The 20,078-nt window shown below is 39.0% G+C and overlaps 1 protein-coding gene and 1 long non-coding RNA gene across 2 annotated transcripts in view; one reads left to right on the top strand and one right to left on the bottom strand.

Annotated features, from left to right (window-relative positions):
- Positions 1 to 8,028: 8,028 nt before the first annotated feature.
- On the bottom strand, positions 8,029 to 11,202 carry LOC310894005. The gene is made up of 2 exons (XR_014579473.1): positions 10,894 to 11,202; positions 8,029 to 9,380 (listed from the first exon to the last, which is right to left on the bottom strand). It is a non-coding gene; the product is annotated as an uncharacterized lncRNA (long non-coding RNA).
- An 8,536-nt stretch (positions 11,203 to 19,738) lies between these two features.
- Positions 19,739 to 20,078, top strand: part of LOC310892434 (uncharacterized protein) — a 93,172-nt gene continuing 92,832 nt past the window's right edge. Inside the window, exon 1 of the transcript XR_014578126.1 lies at positions 19,739 to 19,820. The gene's annotated coding sequence lies outside the window, so the exon portion shown is untranslated. The remainder of the gene's footprint in view (positions 19,821 to 20,078) is intronic.

Genomic DNA, 20,078 nt, shown 5'->3' with positions numbered 1-20,078 from the left:
TGCCTACTAATGTGACAGCTCATATTGTTGTTGTGCTTTTAGGCTGGCAAATATATTTACGGATGGTGTCCAAGAACATCATTTAAATAACAGAAAGGTAGCTGTTTCCCCAATACACAGACGAGAAGCAAACATTTTATAAGGGTACATTGGTAGGAATTGTCTCACTCCATGCACGCACGACAGATAGATTTGACAGCACCAAGCAGATATTTTGTTCCAGTGTCTTGTGCTGTTTCTTCATTGACTGCCGAAGTGCCTAAGTGAAAGCCAGTGGAAAATTTCTGTATCATGTTGTTATTGCTGTGTGAACAACAAAAGTCTTCAGAAAGTAAAGGAGGGAGTTAGGTAAGCCAGAAGGTACCTCTGGAGGTCTGTCATCCAGTTCCCCTAATCAAAGCAGAGTCTGCTAGAGCAAGTTGCTTAGGGCTGTGTCCCATTGGCTTCTGAGTAGTTCTAATTATAGAGATCCCACAGCCTCTTCGTACAAGCTGTTCCAGTGTTTGGCCACCCTCATAGTAAAATGCTTTTTCTTTGTAGCAATTTAGATTTTCCTGTGCTCCAGTTTGTGCTAGTTGCCTCTTGCTCTATAACTATGCACCTTCAAGAGAAGTATGACTCCACTTTCTTTACAGCTTCCCATCTGTTAGCTGTTTACAGCAGCAAGGTCTCCCACCAACAGCCTTCTCTTCTGGAAGTGCAGACCTCATATCATCTCCTCGTACATCACATTTTGCACCCCCCAACCAGCTTAGTGGCTTCTGCTGTGCTTGTTCTAGAAAGTCAGTGTCTGTCCATCTTCTACTGCGGAGCCCAAATCTGGACACAACACTCTAGATGTGGTCTAATGAACTCTGAATATAATCACTTCCCTTGACCTGTCGGTTTAACTTCGGCTAACATAGTGTGGGATGTTTTCATCTTCTGTGCTGCAAAAGTGCATTGGTGGTTCATGTTCAAACTGTCCGTCAGAAACCCTGGGTCCTCTCCTGCAAAGTGCTCTCTGGCCAGCAGGGCCCCAGCTTCCCCTGCTACCTGGGGTATCCCATCCCAAATGTAGGATGCTGCATTTGCCTTTGGTAAGCATGCTGATGTTCCTGTCAACTCAAGCAATTGAGAAGTGCCATGTTAAATATTTTAAGAGGTTCATTGTTTTCAAGAAGAGACAATAAAATTCAGAAGGTAGCTCCAACAAACTTTACTTATGTTGTTGAAGACTTTTATGGGTGTAAACAGCAAGCCTCAGGAAATATAATAATGCTCTTATCTTCCAAAAACTTTATTTGAAACCCCTATTATCTTTCTCCGAGAAACTGCAAAGTATGTACATTCTGAACCATACACTTCTGAATGCATATACGTATACATCACCATGTATTTCTGTACTTTCCACTGAGATCCATTAAAACACACAAGCAAAGATCTTTTCACATTATAAAGAATTATATCCATTCTGCAAATGTCTTTAAAGAACATAAAAGTAAGTTAGTAGTAAGGTCTGTTACTACAACATACTTTTGATTACATTGTTATGAATATGATGCCCAAATATTGCAAAATTCAGCTGTTTTGTTGGCCCATTAGGTAGTCAGTTACATTACTTTTAATAGGGACTCAAGACTTTTTTTAAACTGGTGAATCATTCAGATTAAGAACTGAAGTATTGATAGTACTATTTCTGAAACAATAACGACCACAAGATGGAGGTGCACACTGCATGCTGAAGTGATCTCTAGAAACTTTTGCTGAGAATATGGTCAATATGGAGAGAGTTTCATGTCCCTTCCCCTTGCAAAGCTAACAGCACTATTTGCAGCCTGAGAGTCTGTAGATTTGGAGCTTATTGCAGGCTTGGGATTTATATATTAAGACCAAGATATATCAGATATATCAGAAGAAATCCTTAACTCACTGAAGTCAGTGGCAAAAACCCTACTGATTCAGCCAAGCCTGTTTTTTATCTCTAGAGCTTTTTTGTGAGCACATCTTGTACATCTTAATGTAAATGTCAGCTAAATAAGAGCACCAATATTTCCTCATTAGCACGTGTTCATTTAATCTACATGCTGCACTTGAACCCAGTAAAATGTTAGTGTTCTGAGCTGTAATAAGTCATTAAATGATTTTAAGAGCCCAGGAAAACAGATGGAGAACCTTCAGGGCATGCCATCTGATGAATATAAAACTTTAATGCTACTGCAAAAAAAAACAATGTGCAGTTATATACACGACATAAAGCTCCATAAAAATTAGACTTTCCCTATTAGTTTAGCTTCTGTGGGGATTGCACATGTGTTTGCATTTGTACAGTTGGGAGATTCATAACCTGACAGCAAGCCTCAAATCATATTCCTTTTAAATTATAATTAATAAGCAATACCTATACCTGTGCAAAGCAGTGACTTTTTAAAGAGTTTGGGGAAACTATAAGCCAGGATCAGAAAACCCACCAACTTCCAGAAACTTCATCAACTGCCACCAAAGGGAATACGATGCCCACAGCCTGCCATGGGAAAGGATTTGTCATGTTGTTTGCAGTGCCAATGTATTGTGAATAAAATCTTCTCATGAGTGACCGTTCATTACATAAAACAGCAGATGGCAGCCTACAGCCAATATTTTTTGCTGTGCTGTTTGTTATAGTAATTAATATACTGAATGTCTCTAAAAGTGATTTTTGTAGGAAATCTATGATACATTTAGGTGCATAGAAATATGCAGAACGTGTGTGTGTTTCTGCCTTGCCTCTGTGGCACAACTGCACTTGTTTGTATTTTGGGAGGGAGAGGTTCTCCATTTTTTCCCCACCCAGCTGGTGAAATTTATTGCTGCAATGTAGTCAGATCCTCAAAGAAACTGGGCAGAACCAAGTGATCTGGGAACAGCAGGCAAGGAAGCTTTAGGCTGCTGAATGTTCCTGACTATAGTGTTTGGCGAAGCCAACAAGGACTTCATAACATTTTTCACTTTCTATTGAGCTTTCATTAGCCTGCTTTAAAAGAAATAACTGAAGTTACAGAAGCAGTATCTCCACTCCCCTGTCTGCCTGCTGCAGTGCAAGTACACGGTACTCTGAAAGACCAACAAATTGGCGTGCACTCTCATGGTGACAATTTCAAGATCTCCATCCTGCTTTTTTGTAAATGAAGCTACATTAGGACACATATTCCAAATGGCAGAAGCTCTGAAAAAATTATGTACTAGCCACAGAGCACTTTGTATGCTGGTATTGTGTTGGAGTAAGTGGTAGGGTGATCAAAGGGCTTCTTCACGGGCCCATCATGAAGATGCGGCCCGCCGAATAAAACCCCAGTTGCTATATCTAGAAAATCTGATCCCGGGTCTTGAATTTGCTCTTTTCAGTCTTCCACTGGCTTCTGTTTCAAACATCTGATCCCTTCTTTTCCCCTGTTCTGATCCTCCTTGCCTTCCCCAGTCTCCAAGCAGCAGTGGAGGGACCTCATGTAAATACCCTTACAGGGCTGCCTTTCCTGCTGGAGACCCATGACACTCTTGCCCTGTACCACTTAGCAGTGCCTCCTGGCCCTGCAGTCCTCAGAGCCTGAAAATAACAACTGGGTTATGTCTGCATTTCTTTGCACTGTGCTGTGTGAAGGATGATCAGCATCAAGCCAGGAGTAGTAAAGAACACCCAATTTTCCAGAGCTCTGTGAGTGCATTCATAACTTGAGAAGACAGAGCTTTCCACGTGGTATTGCATTTATAACTGATCAACAAAACAAAGCGCACTATCCAGAGGGAAGCCATATCTAAATGCTAAATTATTGGTTTGATGATAGACTTGCCATTTTGATGCACACATGCCCTAACAATACAAGGCAAAAGGGGCCCTGGTGAAATCAGTGGAAGATTTGCTTCTTATTTCAACACAATCAGGATTTTACTTTCACATTTTAGACAAGGTTTTTAAAAAGTTAGCACTGGAGTTTAGAAACGTCTTTCATGCAAAATAATTTACACAAGCAGCTAATACAGTAGTTGTTCTTTTAATATTAAAATGACTACAATTACTTACATGTTACCACCTAAGTACCTCACAGTTGGATGGCAGTCAATTTGCAAAGGATTTTCTTTGGGTCAATCATCAGGAAAAAAAAAGTTTTAAAATGTGGTCTTTCAGCACTATTTGATTTTATAGAGATGTATATTCATTAGGTGAACTATGAGCCTATTTCTTTCTTTAATGTGCTGAAGTAAAATCTGACTACAGAGAGTTTTTTACAGTAATTAAAAAAAAAAAGAAAGAAAGAAAAGAAAGGAAAAAAACACACCACAAAACCATTAAGAATATTACCAAAAGGATATTATATCAATAATTCAGGATATCTTTTACAAAATCTAGAAATATTTTTAGGACTTTTAAAATGGAAAATCACAACGTTTCTAAACCCTGTTTCACTGTAGAAGACCTGTCTCATCTCAGTTGCTAAGCCACCATCGGAAAGATTGTGGGAAGTCACTTTTGATGCTATTCCTGGAACAGGGCCTGATCTTTTGGTGAGCTGTCACCTACCCTTTCCAGCCTTGGGATTTGCCACCTTTGATCATGAAATACAAAAAAAAAGGTCATCTCAGAGCCTCAGTTTTATCTCCCTCTTCTTGTATTCTAAGCCCCCCACCCAGGCACTCATTGCCCCACTATGGATTGGGGAAAGGAATTGGAAGAGCAAAACTGAGAAGACTCACAGCTCAAGATAAAAGAGGATTTTAGGTAAAGCAAAAGCTGCAAGTGCAAGCAAAGCAAAATAAGGAATTCATCCACAGCTTCCTGTCTGCAGGCAGATATTCAGCCATCTCCTGGAAAGGTGGGCCTCAGCACGCATAATGGTTGCTTAGGAAGACAAGTACCACAACAATGAACATTCCTGCATTCTCCTCTTCCCAAGATTTTACCTCTGACCATGAAGTTTTACAGCATGAAATACCCCTTCAGTCACTTGGGGTATCCTGGCTACGTCCCCTCCCCACTTCTTGCACAGCCCTAGCCTACTTGCTGTCAGGACAGAGTGGGAACAAGGAAACCTCAGTGCTATACAAGCACTGCTCAGCAATAGCCCAAACACTGGTGCGGTATCAACACTGTTTTCATTATAAATCCAAAATATAGCACCATATCAGCTGCCATGAAGAAAATTAATACCATCTCAGCCAGAACTGGTAAAACTCTTCATCAAACTTTTTCTTCCTCTTTTTTCCAAGTGGACAAGCCCATGAAGGACAAGGGAAGGAATTCAACCTTCCTGGTCTTTGTAGCCATGCAGACCTTTTGGACTTATTCAGTGTAATCAAAATGAGTGATAGCAAAGGTGTAAGACTTTCTTCATGAGAGTCTTCTGCTAAGAGGACTTACTGGGAATTATTTTGGAACAGAACTAAAGCAATACCCCTTTGTGTTGGTACTGCATTTAGAGCACTGCTTTGTTTACATGTTAAATGCCTTATGAATTTGCAACTATCCAGTCCGAAGAGTATTGGAAAACTAAGAGCTTTTTGTTTCCTGACATGTCTGAGGGAAAAACACCTGCCATGAAACCCATTGCTAATGTGTAGGAACCACCTCCTCTGGGGTGGCAAGTGTGGTGTGAACCATGCCAGCTGCTTCCATGGGAGAGGCACTGTGGTTCCCTGGAAAGTAGGAGCTTATGCATGCTAGAAAACCCAGCTATAAATTGAAATGCAAGTACTGAAGAGACCTGCCAGCTGGTCTGGGGAACCTATCCTCTGGTGAGGACCTTCTGTTTGAAGACTTATGGAAGGTTTTATACAACCCTGTTGAAAATAACCAACAGTTTTCTCTACTCATCTTTGTGGGAGGAAAGATAAATATGACAAACAAAGGCTACAATCCAGAAATTCACCTTCTCTTATTGCATCATTGTTTCCTATGTATTGGGTGCCACTTTCATCATCTCTTATTTCAGCTACTTGCTGGTATCTCCTGTTATGTAAAACTTTCATCAGGAATAAAAGAATTAGGCTGTCTCCTACAGATTTATTTTGTTTCCTTTTCACCTGGAAGGTGGAGACAACACTAGTTGTCATATTTCAGTGATAGAATGGAAGATGAGATTATAACTATCAGCATTACCGGAGAGTAATTTTCCTTTAATTGCTCTCATAACACTGTAATAATAGAATCAGAAACAAGGAATATTAAAATATTACTGTTAACTCCTGCTAGTGGAAGGTAGCTGAAGTATGACTGCAAGACAGAAACAAATATATCCTAAATTCTACTGTACATACTGATTCTCCAGTCCCGCAAATGCAGCAGCTCAAATTCAAACCCCCTTCTCAAATATCCTGACAAATCTGTCAGTCAGCTTCAGAGACTTGTACTGTGTGTAATAAATGTTCTGTGCCTCAAAACCCTATACGTTCAGAAATACTGGACTGGAAATATTTACAATAGAGTTTTAAATTCACACTGGCACACCTCTTCTTTTTCTGTGTAGGAGAAGCTGTGTGTGAGAGATACAGGTAGAAAATAGGAGAAGAGAAGGAAGAATGAGGGCTGAGATGAGCAAGCTGAGAATCACAGGCATGGGATTAGAGAGTTGAAAGGGCCAGCTTTGTGCGTTCATAAATTTGGTGAAGATTCAGACTTTGAATTTGCTCCTGTGGGTGCTGACATTAAAATTGCATGTGTGTGTGAAAGAGAAAACACAAGTACACATACCTCTGCCTCCCTGCACAGACCTTCATACAGGCTACCTATGGTTTTCACCTTTGGGCAGTGGCAGTAGAGGCTGAGGTTTTTCAATGTGGTAAAGCAGAGTGGAGACTTGTTTTCATAGCTGCTGTCAAAGTTGCTTGATGGAGAAGGCAAAGGTGAACTCCTTATTTACCTTGGAGAAAAGCCAATAACATCAGAATGGTATTTAACCTTAAAACTTGGAAAATAGAAATGCCAGAAAAACAGCATTATAGTAGTTACAGATTCTCTATTGGTGCTGTAGTAGCTGCAGTGGTTCTGCCCTCTTTGTTAAATGTTGCCCTTTAGGCAGTATTATTTGCTTGTTTAAAACAGTTTGTGTAACAAGGGGGAATGGCAAATATATAGCAGCAAGTTCTTAAAACTTCACATCCTCTTTTCCCTTCCAGGTATTGAGCAGATACTAATTTTGTATGTGAATGACATCCAGGCATAGCCTGTCTTTTAGATTTGTGCAATCAGTAAAGTTAGAGTTTATATTCTAGAGACAGTGGTGTGTCAGTGAGATTGGTCCTTTAATGTAATACATGAGGTTATGATTCCAATGTCTGTATTAATTTATTTCAGGTTTCATGATTTAGCAACAGTGCCTCATTCATTACCTGTGTTTCTATGGTAACCAAATATCCCATAATGGTTCTGTTACGATGCCAAAAATGTTTCAATTTAAGCTAATCTATTTGATTTTGGGTCATTATACTGCAGTACTAGCAGGGATGATGTTATAGCATTTTGGCTTTTTGGGGGCTTATTTTGTTGTCGAGAAAAGAAAAAAATAGACACTAAAAAGATTGTTGTGAATAAGAAGCCCTGGGATGTCCATGCATTCAAAAAAGCTTTTATAGCTGTCTGGCAGCTAAATTCAATCTATTTTGTAATCTTGTGGCCCTTACAGCTGTATGCTACAGTTGATTTTCACTTTGAAAAAAAACAGCAAAGTTCTGCTTTGATTCTTGTGTCCTTGTTTTTCATTATTTGCATTTCTGATATATTTTCTATACAAAAAATGAACGTTCAAGATCTTTCTAGTGTATGGGCACTCATGGTTCAAAAATAATGTTTTTTATACTTATTGATTAAATACTGTAAGATTGATTTCAGCACTTTGATCACAGATATGGCATGAAGGGACTGACCCCCACGTCTGGCAGCACATTTTAAGAAGCCAGCATTATATGCCTGCAGCCTAACACTGCAAACACTTAACACACATTTGAGCTCAAGCCAGCGGGGTTCTTGCAAACACCTGAAATTAAGCAGCTGCAGAAGAGTTTGAAGAATCAAAAACCCAATGCATTTTTATTCTTCTTATTATTTTATCAGTGAGTATAGCAATGGTTATGCAAAAGTATTTCTCAGCACAGTTCCCTCTAGTGCAAAAAGAAGTAGCTAGTATTTCAGCAAGGTGCCTCAGTATCAGTAAATGATACTGCTCTTTTTCCCACCATAGCTGCTCAGTATTCCTCCTGATTTCCTCTGGGAGTCTCTCTGACTGGAAAACTTCTGCACCAATATGAACTAATAGTTGCAAGAGTCATTTCAGTGTTGTGTCACTACGAAGATGAAATAAACTGGGCAAATATATACAATATACTCAATGCTGTAACTTTGCACTAATGTCGCACATTATGGACTGTAAGTGCATTTGCCATGATGGCAGTGACCCTGTCACACAAGCAGAGTGTGGCACAAGGACAGGCAGCATCCCTTGCTGGTGAGAAGCAGACAGACAGCATGTGTGGAGTTGCCCAGCCTCACTAATGCTGCAGGCTATGCAATGCCCAGCTGGAGCCTTTGGCCTGGCTGGCAGCTGAGTACAGACAAACAGAGGCTAATGGTGGCTGGGTTTTTCTAGAGAGGAAGGGGAGGAGGAAGCTTTCTGCACATGCTTTCTGCGGCAGGAAGGAGGTTTTAGATCAAGTGCCTAAATAGCACAACCCAACTTTCCACCACTCTGTCCAAAATGCCCTTTTTGTCATCACTTCCTTGCTCTCCTGCCCCCTGGGATGGCTGAGCTCATTAAAAAGGCACTACTTCTAACATCATTGTCCAGCCATCACTCCAAAAGGTTGCAGAGATGCTCTTTTGTAGCAATGGTGAGACTATTAGCAGCAGTGAGATCTTCACAGAAGTGATATCAACCCTCAGCAAGCATGCCCAACCACCAGCCAGTACCTGGTAAGGCTTCAGAAGGCAAAGCACTCATCATTCCTGCATTATTTGTACATCAGAAAGAGCTGAACTGATAAAAATGTTTGCCTCAAATGCCCCTTATTTATCACAGAATCACAGAATTGTAGGGGTTGGAAGGGACCTCAAGAGATCATCATGTCCAACTCCCCTGCCAAAGCAGGTTCCCTAAAGAAGGTTGCCCAGGTAGGCATCCAGACAGGCCTTGAATATCTCCAGAGAAGGAGACTCCACAACCTCCCTGGGCAGCCTGTTCCAGTGCTCCGTCACCTTCACCGTGAAGAAATTCTTTTGCATGTTGGCGAGGAACTTCCTGTGCTCCATTTTGTGGATGTTGCCCCTTGTCCTTTCCCCACAAACCACTGAAAAGAGGTTGGCCAAATCCCTCTGTCTCCCACACTTCAGGTATTTATAAACATTAGTAGGATCCCCTCTCAGTCTTCTTTTCTCAAGGCTGAACAGAAAAAAAAAAAGAAAAGGAAAAAAAAAAAGAAATTTATTAGATTATACTACAAGTGTATTAATTTATAGAGAATTGATAAGGATACAGAAAAGGTAAACCAGAAAAGCTTTATATCCCATTATTGGTTTTATATATGCCAAAGAGTGGTACCAAGATTTTTTGTATGTTATAATCAGTAATGAAATAACAATCTTATAACAAAGGGATACCAGATTTCACACGCTGTAGCTAGCTTTTCTTCAAAGTTCAGCAGTGACAGAAACCAAGGAGTTAGAAACAGTTGTGTAATGTTGATCACAGAAGGCGGACTTTATCTCTATGGTATCTGTAAATTTTTGGAGTCAGGAATGCTTAACTGCTTACTAGCAGGTGCTCAGAAAAGAGGCTCAGTTTTGTGATCAATAATTAAAGAATGTCATCATGGATCATATTTTGAGTTCCTATAAACCTTGTTCTGTCCAGCTTTGCTCAGTGGAACAGTAACAATTTCTATCAGCTGAGAATCTAGCCTAGAGTGTTTACATAGTGCATCAGGACTGTGCCCTTTCCTGCCTTCTATAACAGTACTTTTCCAAAATAGAACATTGCTATGCTTGCTTTCAGTGTTTCTTGTGTCTGGATGGCATGTTTGCTTTGTACTGGAAACACCACTGGTAATGCAGTATTACAAAGGAAAATTGCAGAAAATTCACTCATTCACAATTCCTTGAATTCTGTTCAAATTCAAATGCCACAATTTTCTAGGATGTGCAGAACAATTTAATGCATTAATATGAAATTTATATTCTTTGTGATCCTTGAAAATGTCATTTCTAACTATTTATTGAGGGAATGTTGTTAGTATAACAGAAGCTTATTCTTTTCTTTGAAAACCCTGCTTCCTTTTGTACAACATCCCCTTGTTCTTCAAGGGTAAACAGGAGAAGCACTCCCTGTCTCACCCTTCAGGCTTAGCATCCATCTTGAGTTTGTGCCTCAGACCTCCTTAAGCCTCAAAGTTTAATATTGTCAATGTCCACTGCTTTGTTTACAAAAGTGAAACAAAAAGTAAAAATATGTTTAGTTTTAAAATCCAGAGGTTTGTACACAGCCAAAGAACATGTAGGCAACTCAGGATGTGCTCACTTACTGATATGGACATGTGAAAAATGGGTGTAAAGAAATACTCACCCCTCCTGTAGTTAGCAGCATGCAGTCTGCTTCATTTAAAATATGGCTTTGCAACAGCTATCACATTTTCTCCGTGACTTTATGTCTTTCTTATGCAGTATCAGGTTGTATTGTAGAAATTTAAAGTGCAGCAAGTGGCTAATTTCAATCATTAGAGTAGTATGCTCATCACAAGTATAAGAGTGTGGAGATTACCTTCAGGATCATGCCACAGCATACAGTTCCCTTCTTCATCTACGTGAGTGTTTAGCTGCTTTAATACAGAAACTGACAGGAGGAGGTACACCTACTAAAAGCACTAAAAAAGCTGCTATACATGTTTCTCATCACTCACCAGAGAATTTGTGCTGTTGTTTCTCTTTGTGCAATCCAGGATAGACATAGGAATGAAAGAAGCTGGGATGCTTCCTATTCTGCAAGTGAAGATCTGTGGTAAAAGCAAATATCCAGGGATATACCAAAAGGCTGTTGATTCAGCCACACTGTAGAAGTCAAAAACAGGCATAAGCATGCTGCTGCCTAATCCACATACTTTCTGTTTGCCTTGTGAGCTACCGTCACAGCTGCAGCTCAGGCTCCCAGCACCCGAAAAGCTTAGAGTAAGCAAACTTAAGATGATTTAGCTGCAGCTTGATCAGTCCCACCATGCCTAATCATTTTACACTGTATGAGCAAGAACTTTGGCTTTTCCCACAGAAATATCCCAGAACATAATGGAAGTCTTTGACCGAACTTGGTTTACCAGTAAATATGCAGGAGGGCAAGTGGTATGAGTCAAGAACAGGGTCGGACCATTGTGTAGCAGATGTGATGCAAACACATATAGGATCACACAGAAAGTCTGTGGCTGAGTTGGGATCTGAGGCAAGAGCTCCCGTGCTCCAGTTTAGAGGGGAAAGCGATCACCAGAAAGAGCATTAGTTTTTCTTTAGCTGTTCCTAGCTGGAATATAATGCAGGGTATTCAATGAGTCATGCAAGTTGACTCACAAAATTAAGGAGTACCCAATGGTACAGCAGTAGCTGAACATTTTGCCCCTGCAACTTAATAAAGTTTCTCCCACATATGCAGTATTGTCTTATTACTGCAGAAGATAATGAGGAAATAGAATTATGTATAAAAAATACATTGAAAAATCATTCATTGCATCATTGCATTACTGGGATGTTCCTGGTATCATGGTGGGTGTCAATCTGATTTAGTTATGATTCCAGAAGGAGGGTTAGGGTGCCTGTTTCAGCTAAAAGACATTTTTATAACAAGAAGCTGTTCAAGTGGGCATAGTGGAAGATCTCAGAAGACCTTGGAAAAATTTCTGTAGAGAAGAAAATAGAAAAACTTGGCTATGAAAAAAAACAGAGAAGTAAGCAGCAAGACATTACTGATTTTTGTAATTCCTGTTCATATAGGAAGAATGCTTTTTTTTTTTTTGTATTTTTTCACTAGAGGCAAGCAATACTTTTGTGAAAAGTACTGTATAATTCCAAATGTCTAGATTTTCTGCATCAAAACTTGGTGGCTTTCATTTGACATCACCCAATATATTTGTAACAACTTTTCTAAAATCTCTACACATTCAGGGCTGACTTTACCTGATAATGAAGATCTGTCATTTCTTACCTCTTGTTTTTGATCCATCCACAATATCATTTTCCATTAGCCATGTGGTAAAATCTCAAAAACACACATTGGTTCTTTCTGCCAGATGACTGCGATCATCTCCATATAAATTTGCACAAAACCAGTTCTTTCCTTGTCCTTTTATAAACAGTCTCAAGTTTGTGATTCCCTGAGAAAATTGGCAGTAAATAGCTATTCTGACTCTTTGAGATTCAATTCCTTTAATTTTAGACACCTGTAAAGTGGATGTCTGGATCTGAAATCTCCATATTCCTTTTGCAATCTCTCCAGAGAAAGAGACACTTTGGAGGCTTGGTCTACTTTACTCTAAAGTGGATGTATATTTTTAGAGCGTCTGTTTCTCTCTCCATTGTTCCATCTGGCACAATTTATGTGTTTCCCTGTATCTCTGCAAACTGTAGTTGAGACCATATACTTCTGTGGGCAGGGACCACCTTTTGTTTTGCATGGGTACAGGCATCAGCTGAATGAGATCAAAACTGAAGTTTTACATGTTCCATAAGAAAAATAAAAGCACAAAGTACTGAATATACTCCCAGATTATTATTTATTTCTTACAGGATGTCATCAGGTAATATAAGGATGATTGAATTTCCAGATATAAGATGTACTCACAATTTTGAAAGATTCAGAATTCAAAAAGCTGGCGCTCTGAGTCCTTCATTCTTGTGACACAGCAACCAGAATTACAAATCTGCAAGCAGGAAGAGGAATCTTGTTTATCACCTGCTCTGCTATGGTTGATGAAAACAGCTGTAAGACAGAAAAACCTGAAACTCAGAAGAGAAATAGAGACATAAAAAGATTTTTTTTTTCCTGGATAGTCTGTAACATCTGGTCATATGTCACTCTGGTTAAATAATGAAAAAAAAAGTTTCTTCTGCTCCAGGAAATTTGAATTTTTAGCCTGTCCAACAAAAGTTTTATGAGCACACTTTAAATACATTAAAATGCATTTCAGCAATCCCTATCCAATATTACATTCAGTCACTCATTTTATTTTTATAGCATTCTCCATGCAAGTGCCACAGAGAGTTCGACTGCAAAGCACACAATTAAAAACACAGCTAAGTAAATAGGATTGGGTTTTATAAACCGCAAGACACCTATCACTTTAATCACACATGGAAATGTAGTCCACACACAAGAGGCATAGGTCGCTATCTAGAAAAACTGCAAAACCAATCCCGTTTTTACTGAGTTTGAATAGAGATCTAAAAAAATAATAATCATATATAATACAGAGTTCTGAGCATCTGGTGGTTAATGTATAAATAACTAAATACTGCAAAATAATTTCATGTTCTAAAACAGGCTGTAAAATTGGAGGGTTAAAGCCAAACCTTCATTTCTCTTTCAGACAAAATGAAAAAAATAAATGTCCTTAAAAAAAAAAAAAAAGTGCTTTTCACTTGGAATCTTAATCAGCACAGTAATATTGTCTTCTCATTTTTTTCTAGTTGTATGAATTATGTTTGTGTTTTTATCATTCTACTACATCTCTGGATATTACATTTATGTATTCAGTGTGATGTACAAGAAATGAGCCAGATAATTATAAGTAAGCTGAACCAGCTGCAAATACAGATAATGTACGTTCATTACACTGTAATAAGAAGACTCGGTGTATGTAAAGGTTTGTATACTGAGGTTGTGTCAGTTTTTTTACCTCTCATGGCTGCATTGTGAGACACTTGCCAAGGTTTTATGCTTGTGAAAGCTGCCACTGCCATTTATGTTAGTCCGTGTGACTAGAGAGCTGCATGCTTGGGGGCTTTATGGCAGGGATTTGTGTCTTCAGCTGTAAGTCTATTGGGAACAGTGGGTATCTTACCCACTGCAAGACTACAAGACTGCAAGACTTCGACCCTGTGGCCCTGGTCCTAAGAAAAGCCAGCATGTAGGAATAAATAATAAACATAGTTTAAAGGATTATGGTACTTATTAAATTAATAATGTTTCATGATAAGAATGACATTTTTTACTATAAATGACAAATCCTGTAAGCACAACACAGATCCCTTGCATATGAAGAGAAAAATATTAAAATTACATATTAAATTGCTATTTTAAAGGTGAATGGAAAGCTCAGTGCATTTGCACTTGACAGCTACTGTTGTCATAAAATGAGTTTGACATTTAAATGTCAAAATTATTTATACAGATACGCTATTCTTACAAGATTTACACTGTCTTTGATCACTCTGGTATTTCCATTCCCACTATTTTGTCTCTCAATGTTTTAATTTCACTGTGGATTTATGTCCGAGTGGTGCATTATGTCTGTCATTAACCCTATAGACTTCACAATGTGTTGGGAAAACAAATTCTTTCCTGGCATACACATTATAGTTGCTTCCTTCTTCTTTCCCCATCTTGTCTCCCAACACATCTTTTTCCTTCCCCTATATTTCCATAAGCTTTCTCTTCCAAGTAAAAAATGAGAATTGTCGACCATCTCAGATGACTGCTGTCATCACAGCCTTCTGCTCTCATATTGTATCATTTCCTTCACCTTTTTTCTGCCTTGTTTATTTAGAGTTTATTTTTAGGCAAGGACTGCAGGTTACCTTGCCTTGCTTTGTTTAGGACTCAGACTATATTGAAATAACCATGATTATGAATGCTAATTAATTTTCATGTATAACATTGTCTTGAGAGAGGCTTTGGGCTTAGGCTCTCCTATGTACAGGAGAAGGTCTGACTTTAATTCACTCGCTATTTCATAAGTTCCTTAGGTGATACATATGTTACTTAGGCATCTTGAGATCTGTGGTGGTTTAAGAATCGATGGGCAGCTAAGCTCTATCACACAGCTCATTGAGATAAGGAGCAGTTTAATGAAAAAAAAAAAAAGGCAAAAAAGCAAAAGCTGTGTGGAAGCAAAAGGAGGAAAAAAAATATTCTCTGCTTTCCATCAGCAAGTGATGTTTGGCTATTTCTTGGAAACCAGGGTCTCAGTTGCTCAGGATGACAGGTGCTTTCCTACTGAGAGTCCCTCCTTCTCGGCCCCCTTTCCTGGCTTTTGTTGCTGAGTATGACATGATATGGGATGGGATGGTATGGGATGGTATGGGATTTTGTCTGTCTAGCGACGTCCCCTCCCCACCTCTTGCCCACCCCAAGCCTATTGGGGGATGTTGTAGAGTGTCTTGGTGCTGTGCCAGCACTGCTCAGCAACAGATGAAACACTGGTGCGATACCAATGTTGTTCTAGCTACAAGTGCAGAGCCCAGCACCGTATGGGCCACTGCAGGGAAAGTTAACTCCATCCCAGCCAGACCCAGTACAGGGCCCAGTGAGGATGTGCTTGGATGTGCTTACCTGTATGACTACAGAAAGTGTTGAAGGTGCTTTTACTGTGGTGCCTGGAGGAAGGTATAAGGAATGTGATCCAATTCCCCAGTCCAGAAAGTTGATTTGGGATAGACTCTTTTTGGAAAGGACTCAAAATCAACTAGATCCATCACAAATTAACTGTCTCTTTGCAAATACCATTTGTTACCACATTCAAAGCATTTTTTGGGGTCTATCAGATGCTCAGGAGGATGGTCAATTTCTGTGTGCTTTTTCTTCTTACACCTTTAAAAACAAGACCCTTAATTTGATGGCCTAAAGGGAAAAATGGTCTCCTCCAATGCATTCTCTCATTAGTGCTATGTATGTAGCTTTTAACAGCATTTCATTCCACTTCATTTAAATAAAATATGGCCTTTGTAACCAAGAAGATAATTAGTAGCTGGTGGAAGCTCATTTGTAATTATGTTGAGTTGAAACTAGTAATTATTACATTACTTTATATGTACAATGTTTTTCCATCCAAATCCCCTCTGATTCCCTCATAAATGCCCATGAATTCTGCAGCAATTTTGCAGTCACATTTGTAGGAAACAGAGGAGATCCCAGCAGCTCTTTGTTACTTTTCTTTTGCTACACAAAAGGGAAATAATTCCTCAGCTCGTGAGGAAGTCATCTTTCTCTAGATGATACTATTTAATCAGAGACAATTCATTGCTGGGCTTCATTAAGAAACACCTTGCTTTTAAAGCTCCACATCTCTCTTAAATGTTTGTTTTTAATTCCTTAGTCATGAAATGTTTCCTGAGGTTTCTCCTAGAAAATCTTCAGACTTGCTCTTATTTAAAAATTTCATGTGATAACCACTGAAAAGTGCTACTAGTCATACTTCTTATGTCGCTTTGGGGAGGGATCGGATATTCTGCGAGAGATCAAAGGAGAAGCAAGCAGTGTCCCTAAGTGGTATCTTTCTGCTAATTGGAACAGTGTGCCCTACTGTACAAGGGAGCCTTTGCCCCTTCTCACCCCTCTATCAGTACATTCCCTAAGGTTTGTGGGGTCTCAGGAAGAGCCTGGGGACATTTCTGGGGATTACTCCTTGACGTATTGTTACCACTAAGTAGTGCCATAAGTCTCACAGCTGCAGGGGGCCTATGTGCTCTTCTCCTCTGACCTCCTGCAGAACACTGCTGGTTCAGCACCAGAATGACCTATCCTAGAGCATCACTGCAAAAAATCTATGCAAATCTGGATTAAAAATTCCACATCTCTGCATGTTGGCATTTTTTTATTTAGGGAAAAGACATTTGAATTTATCAGGTCTTAGTTTTTGAACACAGCATCTCTCTCATTATTTTCCTGATACTTTAAAGAATTTCACTGCCAGAAATTTATTTCCATGTAAACAGGGGTGAATATTGACAATACTGCATAATAATATTTCCCATGCCTCTTATTAAGTGTTTTTTTCTAGCCCACGGCCAGGTCTTGTAGCTCCCTATGAAATGCTTTATTGTCTTTCATCATCATCCTTAAAATATTGACAACAGAGCTACAAAAGATATTGCAGGTGGGATGCAGGGAGGTGGTGACCTTCCTCCTCCTGGCTGATGGCATTTGCCCTACAAGATATCACATTGAACTGTTGCATTGTTGTGATGCCAAATGTTTTTTTCAGTTCAATGTTTCTACATTGAAGAAGAAAGCTGGCATCGTGTAACTGTGGCATCTGTTTTCATTGAATGGTTCTGACAGGTGGGATTCGTTTCAAGAATTAGGGCGGATCAGTTTAGGCTGATCAGTTTGGCACCCAGTAGTGTCTGAGGGGGTGACTTCTTAGTTGGTGGAGATTTGGGGAATGAGTCAGCTGACCACCATGAGGGGTGTGATTCATTCTCCCCACAGAGACATTAATGTCATTTCCCATGTCCTCGGTAATCTTCTCTGGCTTCCAGCTGCTGCTCCTGAAAGGCAAGAGTCTCCCATAGGTCCGTTTGACATCATGCATACCTCAAGACATTTCAGATGCCACTGGAAACCAATGTGTAGGCAGCTGAGTCATCTTCTAGATGTCTGTTTTATCATGAGTTGAAATGCTTCCTAGGCTCCATTACAAGTAACAGTATTTCTGACATCTATAGACATCTACATGGAGACATTTTAGGTTTCCTAATCTAAAATTGATTTGGACCCAAAGGCTCAGTTTATTTGCCTGAAAACAGATGTTTACCATTTCTTTAATCTCAGGTCAGCTTACCCTCTTTTTTTCAAATTGCTTTTAGGACAGCGTGACGGTACCCTGTGCAGGGAAAGAGACTCCAACAGTTTTGGTACCCTGAGGTGAAAGATCTGTAGTACTCCAGGCTTGAGAACTTTTAGCTTTAAAAGTTACAAAGTTTAAATGCTACAAACTTGTCAAGGAAATAGAAGCTATTCAGTGAAGGCTGGAGAATTTAAGTGCATTTTTCAGATTTCTCCCCGGATAAAGACCACAGACATCTATTGAACACATCTGCCTTCAGATCTTTGTTGGCAGTTGTGTCAGTGCTGTCTGGTGTAAGGGCATTGCTGGGATTTCACTTGCACACAGTATGCTGTATAAATAATGTGCCTTGGGTGTTTTAACATTCCAGACACGTGACTCTGAGCTTCAGTAATGCCAGCATTATCATTTTCTTTCTCCAAAATGAACAATTCCAGTTCCTTGTGTTTATATCCTAGGCCACTAGCATTGGTACATATCACAGAAATTAAATCCTTTTTTCTCTACCAAATGTTGTCATAATCTTCAGCCTTTGTGGTCTTATTAAATAGGGCAAAATGACATTCTACTTCTTCTACACAGTTCCGTTCAAAATAATAGCAGTGAGATTGTTATGACTAATACTAGAAAATATGAAAACATTCTCTTTTTTTTCTGCTTGAACTTTGAAAGTTTTAGATGATTTAGATTTAGATTTAGATTTAGATTAGATTTAGATTTAGATTTAGATTTAGATTTAGACATAATGCAGCAGAATCATCCTGCATTTTTGAGCTAGGGGCTGCACTACAACTCTGGTATGTTTCAATATATTGTTTTGTAATGTTTTACAGGCAATTTAATATAATACTTGCTTTCTTTTTCTCTTTTCTTTAGTGAATTCTTTGATATTTATTTATGAATGTCTAAAATCAAGATGCTGGAGTGTAGGGAGAGATAAAAGCCGGTGTCATCAACATTTCCACACAATCTTTTCCACATTGTATCATAGACTTTTTATGCCTTAATAGGATGCTAAAAAGTACTGTAAAGATGTCGTATCTGATGCTTATGACATCTCACATAAAAGATTATGGGCTGTACAGCTCAGCTGGTGGCACCAGGTGCATATGCACTTCATTTCAGGAGATATCACTAAGAAATATTTATGATGGGTAGTGAAATGATTGCGGGAGAAAAACATAGCTGTAATGGGAACTGCATTTAACTTCTTTCAAATTCTTTTTATCCAAGTTGCTGTCTTAATAGTGCTTGTCATAGATGCCTTACATTAGCATATTCATGGTGGGATCCATCTGCCAAAATTTAAGAGTCTAAAAATTAGACATACAATTCTAAGTTATTCATCCTATGCCATATTGTCATTTGAGAAAGATAGACACCTCCAGAGGAATAGTTGCTTTAATCTATTATTTTATGATGAGCTGAATCACCTTTGAAATGTAGCAATCCCTCATTGACTACAAAGTGAATCTAGAGTTACAAGCTCAGATTCAGGTATGTAATTTTAAGTCACCTGAATTATTAAATTTGGAAAGATTAAGTTTTTAGCTGACTATAAGCAGTGCTTATTGGATATCCTTCAAAGCTTTCCTAAAAGAATCTATTTTTATTTATATAAAATAATCATAATGATATTTTTATCATTTACTCAAGAAAAAGTGACAAACTGCTATAACACAGATGCAAGGTCTGGGAATTTTACAGTATGGCTTCACATTGATAAATGACCCTATCTAAGGGGTTTTTATCTTGAGCAGTATGAGGAGAAAACAAAAAGGAACAAGGCATCCCATTTTCAAAGGCATGGAAATGGCTGCCCTCCATAGAGTGATGGCTTAGTCAAGAATCCTAGCCCAGAGCTACTTGGCTTCATACTCCTGCTGGAATGCACGGGGAGTTTGCAGTACTAAATAACATTTCCTGTCCACATAGCTGTTCTCACACTTCTGTAACATTTCTGGTGAGTCTGTATGCAGGAACATGAAGCCCAGGAGCACATGCTGCTGTGCCTAGACACTCAGCATAACAAACAATAGGACCCATTTCCTTAAATGAAGGTGGGAGATATGAAATTCTGGTGGAATAAGTACTCTCTTTCACTGATGAAAGCCAGATTTTCTTAATCTTTCTCCTCTGTGGTTTCATGTGTTTATTGAGACAACAGAACTTGGTTTAGTCCCTTGGCTTGTCAGCTACAGTCAGCAAAACGAGACGATACTATATTATTTTGTTTTCATGAAAATAGATTAAAATATGTTCCATACTAAGAAGCAGAAATTATTATACTTTAGAAGAACAATGAATGCTGTAAATTG

The sequence above is a fragment of the Anser anser genome (assembly GCF_964211835.1).
Source record: "Anser anser genome assembly, chromosome: 1".
Lineage (NCBI taxonomy): Eukaryota > Metazoa > Chordata > Aves > Anseriformes > Anatidae > Anser > Anser anser.
Note: the sequence above shows the minus strand (reverse complement) of the source record. Positions and strands in the feature narration are given on the sequence as shown.